The following is an 8,848-nucleotide window of genomic DNA, read 5'->3' as shown; positions in this document are numbered from 1 at the left end:
GGCAGAGCACAGCTGAGAAAGCGTCTCCTGTATATTGGGGATGGGGTATGGATCGATGCGAGTTACGGCATTTAGTTTGCGGTAGTCCACTACCAATCGATACGAGCCATCTGGCTTTTCCACCAATAGTGCTGGTGCTCCCAGGGTGACTTTGAGTGTTCGACAATGCCGCGATCAATCAGGTCCTGCACCTGCCGCTCCATCTCCTCACGTTGGGAGTAAGGAATCCTGTACGCACGCTGGTAAACGGGCGATGAAGTGCAGGTTTCTATCCTGTGCTTTATAACGCCACAGCAGCCCAAATCCAGGTTGGACGCGGCGAATACCTCCGAGTAGTCGTTCAGCAAACCAACCAGAGCCTCCCTCTCCCTGGATTTTACGTGAGAAAGATCGAACGACACCTTTGGAGCAGCCGAAGGACTAGCATGCTCTACAGTTGCGAGTACCGTATCGGTGGGCACGTTTCTCTAACCCAGAGGTGAAGAAAGCCAATGTTTTGTTCTTGGGAAGGCTCAGTGGCTGCTGGCTACAGTTAACCACCCGTAGGGGCACTCTGTGGGCGTCATTAACTGTCACGAGGCACGCGGCTGCCTTCAGGCCATTGCTGAGAGAGTCGACCGGCTCAAGCACTCCCACGGCGCCGCTCTCTACATCTGAAGGCACAAAGGCGTACAAAATGTGCTCCGACCAAGGAAGGACGACTGCCTCATCGACCAGCCTGACGGCAACCCGCGAATACACCTTCTCCAATGATCCCACTGTTTGACGGGTGTCAATATCGCTAATGCGAATCTCAGCCCCTCTCCTGTTCAAAAACGGAACTTTTGAGCCGACCGCATTAACCTCTTCCTCAGAGAATGAGACTACAACCTACCCTTTTCTCAAAACATCCTGCCCTAATATACCCGACACTCCGTTTGGCAGAGACACCGTGTCCGGGCATACGTAGCAGGGGTGCTCCAATGCAATTCCGCCGAGAGAGAAGTGTAACCGGTAGAGTCCACTTATGCCAAGAGGATCCCCCGTTATGCCTACAAATTTGGTTGCCATACCACCAGACGCTTCCAACACCTAGCGGTCCCTTTTTCCTTCGAAGCGTGTTTAAACTGCTCTCCTTAAGCAATGTCACCTTTGACCCCGTATCTATCAACAATTCCATGCAGCAACCGTTTGACTTGCAACGCACAACAGGGCATGCCTCGTCGGCCACGCAAACCACCACCACCTCATCATCCACTGCTCCCTCCCCATGCTCCTCAGGATGGGGAGGACTATCTAGTTTTTTGTCTCGGTATCTGGAGCCCCGCTGTATTCTTGCTTAGGGCGTGTCTCGCCTGCTTCTCTTTGTGGCTCCTCAGGGCGCACATTTCGGCAGAACCTGGCGATGTGTCCGCGACCCTGGCAAGCGAAGCATACGATTTCTTCAAAATCTCGCATACCGCGCCTTTAGCTTTGTGGCGGTCTCCGGTTTCCAGCGAATGGGCGCTGTTGAGCGCGCGCTTCAACCTGGCGTTCCACCTGCTGAGATAGCAGCTGTTCTAAGCGATCTAACCGCTTTGTCAAGAGAGCAACCTCAGGGTTGAGCACCGCTCTCTCTATGACGCGTACTCTCGCTGCGGCTGTCGTTAACGCCTCATTTCGTTCCTCTTCCAATGCGGCCGCCACGGCTTGGTCGAAATTACTCGGCTTGCGCGAGAGCACGAACCGGCGCACGGGGTCTTGCAGACCAGCCACGAACAAAGCGGTCATTTCCTCTTTAAAAAGTAGATCCTCCGCGTATTTCTTCCTTAGCTGGTCCACTTCTTCCTCCCTGCTTAACGTATCGCGTGCTAGGCACTGAAGCCGCGACGCAAACGTTCGCACGTCCTCCCCTACCATCTGTCCGGCGTCGCGGAACACTGTACCCGCACGTGACGTGGTTCAGTGTCGAAATGCTCGAACGCGAGCTTCTTAAATTCCGCAAATGATTTTGTGGATTTTACCTTTTCGTCTCGCCATGCAAAATCATGAGCAGCTCCTGCCATCTACACCTCGCCATTCCCAGCATTTGAGCATCAGACCATCCCCCCATTTTCCCAATCTCTTCTAGCATGGAAAAGAAATCGCAGATTGGAACCCCTGTCTTATCTCCTGTAAACGTCGGAATGACGCTTCCTAATGCCAGCATGCTTGCTCCGAGCGACGGCTGTGAAGTGGGAGCTCCCTCAGATACAGATATTTTTTTTTTTTACTCAAGCCCTCCGGTGCCTCAAGCCTCTCAAATGGGGGTAACAGTCCCACAATCAATCCCGTGATTCCCTTTTGATTACAATTTTGAAGTCATGAATGTCGCAGCATTCAGAGGACATTTGCTTTTGAGACCCCACTTCTGACACCAGTGTGATGACCCCCCATAATGCGCAGGTCCACACGGGACGGAGAGGCAATGAGACACCGTATGGCTCAGTTTAAACAAACAGATATATTCAATAATTACACATGATTATGATTATACATCACAGGCTGGGGCGTCCGAGCTTACGTGCCGACGACTTCATGGGGACGATGGAGGGGCTCCGGAGTTGAGTTCGAACGGTTGCTGGCAGAAGCTGCACGCCGTCGGGCTTCGGCGCTGAAGGCACCCTTGGCGAACGATGTCGTCCTGAGCGTGGCTTCTTCGGTACTCCTTGTCGATTTTTATATCCTCTTATCCCCACACTCCCTAGGATGAGGACGCCCACGCCGGAGTGGGGGGGGGGGGGGGCTAGGGCTTTCACTTGGGCGCACAAACACACCACCGCACTTATGGTCTCGCCCCCCTCACGTGTTGAGTGCGAGGGAAAGAAGGTTGTCGTCGAGGTAGCCCATAGCGTCGGCTGTGGTTAGGCGCGCTCTGGCACGCTGACTGTTCCCGCGGGACACCGGCCTCCGTTCTCCATCAAATGACACTCGCCCCTCAAGGCCGGAACGCGAGGTCACTAAAAGGCCGGGTAAGTGGTCCCTTGTCCTGGAATGTGCTCGGGAGGGTTGATTGATAATGCCCGCCATCTTGCCACGGGGCCAGGCCCGGCGAAACGAGGCCCTATTGTCCCCGGGACGGCCACGGCAATTGGGGAAGATAACGCCCGTCTCCCCCCGGCGGTGGCGGCGGCGGCGTTCGACTCGTGCCGACACTATGGAAAGGGGGTCCGGTTGTGCTTAAGCCCCTTCGTTCTGGTCGTTCACTCTGAACGAGTATGGCTCGGTAATTGATGATGCCGCTGTCACCTGGGGCTCCGTCTACGCCGCGCCGTCGAACGCGGACCCTCGTAGCACACACAAGGAACGTCACAGCTTAGAGCTCATGAGTTAGCTTGCAGGTTAGTTTCAAGGTGTGAGTGTGGGCATGCCTTCGCTTCAAACCATGGCGAACTTATGAAAACTTCGTCTGCGAAGTCTCCGAACGAATCTGTAAAGAGAAACACGGAAAACGATCATTTAGCTCGTAAGTATTATTTATTGGCGGCAGATAAATTTAAAACCTATCAGCGGCATCTCGCGGTTCTTGCAGTGCCTGCATAAAAGTAATGAAAAATAATTTAGCGTCTGCAAAACCATCCGCTGAGGGAGCCGACTTACGTTCAGCCATGTTGCAGGCGGCAATTCGTCACGGCGCCTTGGTTCTGCACTACACAGAGCGCGAATTGTGCAGCTTGTGAGTGCACACAAATGTTCCTCTTCATTCGCTTTTACCATCACGATATTAGTAAAACGCTGTATTATGCGAACAAGCTAGCTGCCTTTTCTGGGCAATGTAGACCAGGTGATCAGACTCGGCCCGACGTCTGCGAGCACGCACTCTTGAGGACGTCGGCTCCGGCTGACTTGCTTCGTCCATACCGACACACAGGATAAACAGCGCGCAGCCTCTGCGACGACGGCCGAGCGCGCGACTGCAGCTGCTGCGAGTCACGTGGTGCGTCACGTGTTTATTCATGCAACTCCGCTCCATGTGTTGAAAGTCATTCGTGCAGACGCAGCGAAATAGGTGCCGCTAAGCTGTACCGGAACCCCGGGAACGGCCCGGCAACAGGAACGGCGGCGCCTCCCGCACCAGGGTACCCGGCTGAAGCCAAAACCGCAAAAAGCGGCAAAAAGCCGCCAAAAGCGGTTAAGAGGCCACCGGCAGCAGGCTGGAAACCACTGCAAAACCGCCAGAACGAGAACCAGGGGGCCCCCAGGACCACGGCAGCAGCAGGCAGGCAGGGCAGGGCAGGCAGAAAAAACAGCGGCGCCTCACGCGCCTTTTGCAGTGGGTGTTCGGGGTTTGTTTTGTTCGTTTGTTTTCTTTTCATATTTTCTTTTCTGTGTTTTCAATTTTCTGTTTTTTGTGCGTTTGGATTTTGAAGTTTTTCCTTTTTTCTTTCATTTTTTCTTTACTGTAAACTGCGTGGCACTCTACTTCTTCACCATTGAGGATGTTCGTTTTGGAGGATAAACAGAGGATTTGTACAAGCACGTCGCACAGCAGTGGGCACACATGATATTAACGAAAAAACTTAAATTTAATGGCCACTAATTAGCGTCACGGATTATTGTGTGCGATGACGTGTAATACAGCAAGATGTGATGCCACCTCAAAGGCGGCCGATATCTGCGTAATGGTGCGCAAAGGAATCCCTAACCGACACGCGGACACTTTAAAACTATAGCGCCATATTTGAACTTAATTGATCCCAAGTTTTGGAAGAGTTCATAAACAAAAAGAAGTTTATGGAGACCGGCTGGCTAGCCATAGTTACATACGTTTATTGAAAACAAAAATGAAAATTTATTTGACCGCCGGACCAGCAATCATTGTGTACAAAGAAAGGGCAAATGGAAGCCCATAATATATACTGGCTGAGACAATTACAAAACCCAACTGGTGAGGAACATATACGAGCTCTTAAGCCACGTTGAAGATAGCCGGAGTTCTCAATTCAACAGCTTCGACTGCAAGTGGAGCCGGTGTTTGCTAAATTAGGTACCGCTAGCCAATGCATTCAGCGCACAAAATATTAGTGCATAAATAGGAGGCTTCTGCTCAACAAATTCAATGTCTAAGAGAAACCTTTGGTTGCTTTCAACGCTGATTGTGTACTGGCGGTGTTGCATCGAAGTTTTAATCAATGTCACATTAGAATATGTGAGATTTAGAAGAAGCGGAGATATTAATGTTACTCTTCATTTGCTTTACGCTGTAGATGACAAACAGCAAAAAAAATTTGGAGGACGCTTAAGCTTCGTCTTTAAGTGTAAGACGCGACAGCTGGCTTAGGCGATGCCAAGGTGTGCACGGAATGCCATCGCCCGTTCGGCGCGACGCGTGTCCCGTTGGTTGGTTGTGAAACTTTATTTCCAGCGGATATAGAGAAGCGACACGAAGTCGCCCCCCGCATAAACGGCGGCCGCTATCCCTTGGGCAGCGGCGGCGTCTTCTGCCAGCTGGAGGAGCTTGATCTGTATCCCCGGGTCGGGGCTGAGCAATAGAGCCTCCCAATGAGCAGAGTCGGTAATGAAGTGACTCGCGGGTAGGGACTGCGGGCAGTTCCAGATCATATGATTTAGATCGGCTTTCGCATCACAATTTTTGCAATTGTTTGAGTAGAGTCCTTCCGAATAGAAGCTACACAATTGGAAATTTGGATTGGTGTTAGTTTGAAGTTTACGCCAGGCTTTGGCCTGTTGCTTGGAGAGCGTTTTATCTGCTGCCCCAGTAGCACAAACGGGGCTCTGAATTGCGGGCCCTTGTGGGCCCGGCACGGGCTGCCCACAGGGGCCCGACGTGGGATATGTGCGGGATTTGCAACTCGGCATCGGGGGGGGGGGGACCCACAAGGGCAGCCCAGTGGGCTTACTGCATAGCCCCACGCAGCTCCGCGCTGGATCCCCTTGGGGTAGCCCATCCCGGGCCCACGCGGGCTAGCCCGTTCCGGGCCCACGCGGGCTAGCCCGTTCCGGGCCCACGCGGGCTAGCCCACTCCGGGCCCACACGGGCTAGCCCACTCCGGGCCCACGTGGGCTAGCCCGTTCCGGGCCCACACGAGCTAGCCTGTTCCGGGCCCACCCGGGCTAGCCCGTTCCGGGCCCACGCAGGCTAGCCCGTTCCGGGCCCACGCGGGCTAGCCCGTTCCGGGCCCACGCGGGCTAGCCCACTCGGGGCCCACGTGGGCTAGCCCGTCCCGGGCCCACGTGGGCTAGCCCGTCCCGGGCACACGTGGGCTAGCCCGTCCCAATCCCCCTTGAGCTAGTCTGTTCTGGTCACAGTAGGCTTCTTAGGAGACACTTGCGGGAAGTCAACAAAGGTAACCCATATAGAACCCATAGCCTTTAAGCCCACCGACCCAATTAGACTTAAGGCCCACCTGCCAACCCAGAGAGGCTTTCTTCACTTCAGTATTTTTTGTGTACATATTACTACTGAAATTACATTCCACATATCTGACAATACAATGCAAGTAAGAATTCTTATTTATTTGTTTTTGCAATGCATATGGTGGGCATTAAAGGAATGCCTCAATTACTGGGGTGAAGGGTCCACCCCCTTCATCCGAGCCCTCCGACCGCCATCCCGGTCTCTCGCCCCACGCAGAAATGCTGCCACTCTGTTATTGATGCCTTCAATGGTGGCTGTAGGTATTCTGCGCTGCACAGCAGCTGTAAAAGTGAACGAATAAACACACATATCAAACTGATATTCGGTATAGTGGATAAAAATCACTTTGCACAGTATAACAGTCATCTTCCAGGAAATTCTTCATAACGTATGCAATGCTACAATGTGCAATGCTTGAAATATCAGCAAATTTCTTTTGCTATTAATATTTGTAACCATAATAAGCATAAATATCCATAGTAAGAATAACCGATAGGTGCATGAGTCATTAAAGGACAATAGACACCTAAATTTATTGCGTGTTTTCTTCTGTCAAACGATGCGTTAGATAAAAAAATACATGTATTACCGGGTAGTATTTGCCTACAGCCCCGCTAAATAATTTATAATTGAATTTCTTCTCTTATGCGGTTTTGGCTTCATCGACCGAATGACGACTGTCGTCAAGTTGATGTTTTGGTCACATGATGCAACTAGAAAAACTAATACAATCGCTGATATGTAGTTTTAATTCCCCACGACATTTAATCCAGCCTGTTCCGAGACCTGGAAGGACAAAAATTATCTGTCAGCAATAATATAACCGATTTGTTATGTCTCATGTGAATTAAACACCAACTACACATCGCAGTCATCGTTCGACTGATGAAACCAAAACAACGTCAAGAAGAAATTCAATTATAAATTATTTAGTGGTCGTACATGTATACGAATGTCTAATGCATCATTTGAAAGAAGAAAACACACAAGCAAAAATTCAGTACCTATAGTCCTTTATATTTGGATGCCTACTCAGTAATCGATAACAGAAGTGTTGAAAGCCACACCAGGTGGATTGAATGTAGCTTTTTCCTGCAATTAGATGGTGTGTTCACAAAATGTCTATAATCTTCAGAAGATTCCCATGTACTCACCAACAATTGCACTGTACAGCCGAAGATTCTTAAAACTTTGTTTTTCACCCCGCCCCTCCAATGTGTACCTGAGGGCCACAGGGGTTTTTACTAAAGTCTTCATGATAAGTTTTGTTGTCTCATCAGTCGTCTCGCCCCCGATAAGTGCCAGCTTTCTGATCTGAAATAGATTATACACATTATACAAAGCAAACTATATGCCATTAAAATCCTACAATGAATCTTTAATAAAGCTCCCTCTTAGAGGAACCATGTGGAAGTCAACAAAAAATCAGAATCATGTAGAACAGGGTCATACAGAGGACTCAAACAGACTTATGATCACAGTGGTGTGATCTATCAGCCTAACGATAACATAATTCTCTGTTGTCTTCTATATGCCCATCTTTGCATCATCATATGAACTTCCTTTTATTCATGACTCAATGGCATATGCTTCCCAAACAATAAGATAAGGGGGAAAAAGTGAAGCCATTACTTTAAGGCCACCTTGAACCACGACAAGATTGTAGCCTGGAGCTACATGAGTGATGTAAGCACATAACAGTCAGCTGCAACTATGCACAGCAAGGCTAACACTTGTGCTAATTTCTTGTAGTAGGCTAGGTATTATCTACAGCAAATCCTCATTCAACTACATTTGTACAAAATGAAGCTTTCAGGTCTACAAATCCAAATGCAACATGAGGAAATTTATTTCGAAGTCCCAACCTAATCTGAAGTGGGCTCACCATATGTAGAAGGCTCAAATTAAACTACACCTGAACAAAACACTATGCATCAAAATAATATTAAAAGGAATCAATATGTTGCCAGTAGTTCATAGGCACAATTGAAAGAAATGCAATACTAAGGCAAATATTAATTCAGACTACTATTCTATGCTCACGATGCAAATAACTGAATAGTATTGCCCTCTCCGAAAAAAGAACTCGCATATTTGTGCACTTCTATACGACGACCACGGCTCGATTGGCATGCATATAAGTGTGAAGCGTTCGCAATAAAGAATTGTTAGAAGTTCAAAGCTCGTCCTTGTCTGTCTACTCTGCCGTCTTTTGTGCGCTGCTATGCCTGTAATTCACGCTAACCTGCTGCAACAACAGCAGTGATCCACACGTTAGTAAATCAGCAAAGCGCAGCTGCACACTGCTGTGCTGCACATTTTTTCAACACTCAATGGCAAGTCACTCGTTTACTTTTTTAAGGCACTTAACTATCCGCACCTGCAGGTTACCCTTGCTTCCACATGCATGGTTCAGTCGTTCTCCTACTGTTCCATATCTGTGCATGCACCACATGCCACTCTTCATAGCTT

Source organism: Amblyomma americanum, chromosome 11 (genome assembly GCF_052857255.1).
Source record: "Amblyomma americanum isolate KBUSLIRL-KWMA chromosome 11, ASM5285725v1, whole genome shotgun sequence".
NCBI classification, from domain to species: Eukaryota; Metazoa; Arthropoda; class Arachnida; order Ixodida; family Ixodidae; genus Amblyomma; species Amblyomma americanum.
The sequence above is the reverse complement of the archived record's forward strand: the minus strand, read 5'-3'. Positions refer to the sequence as shown.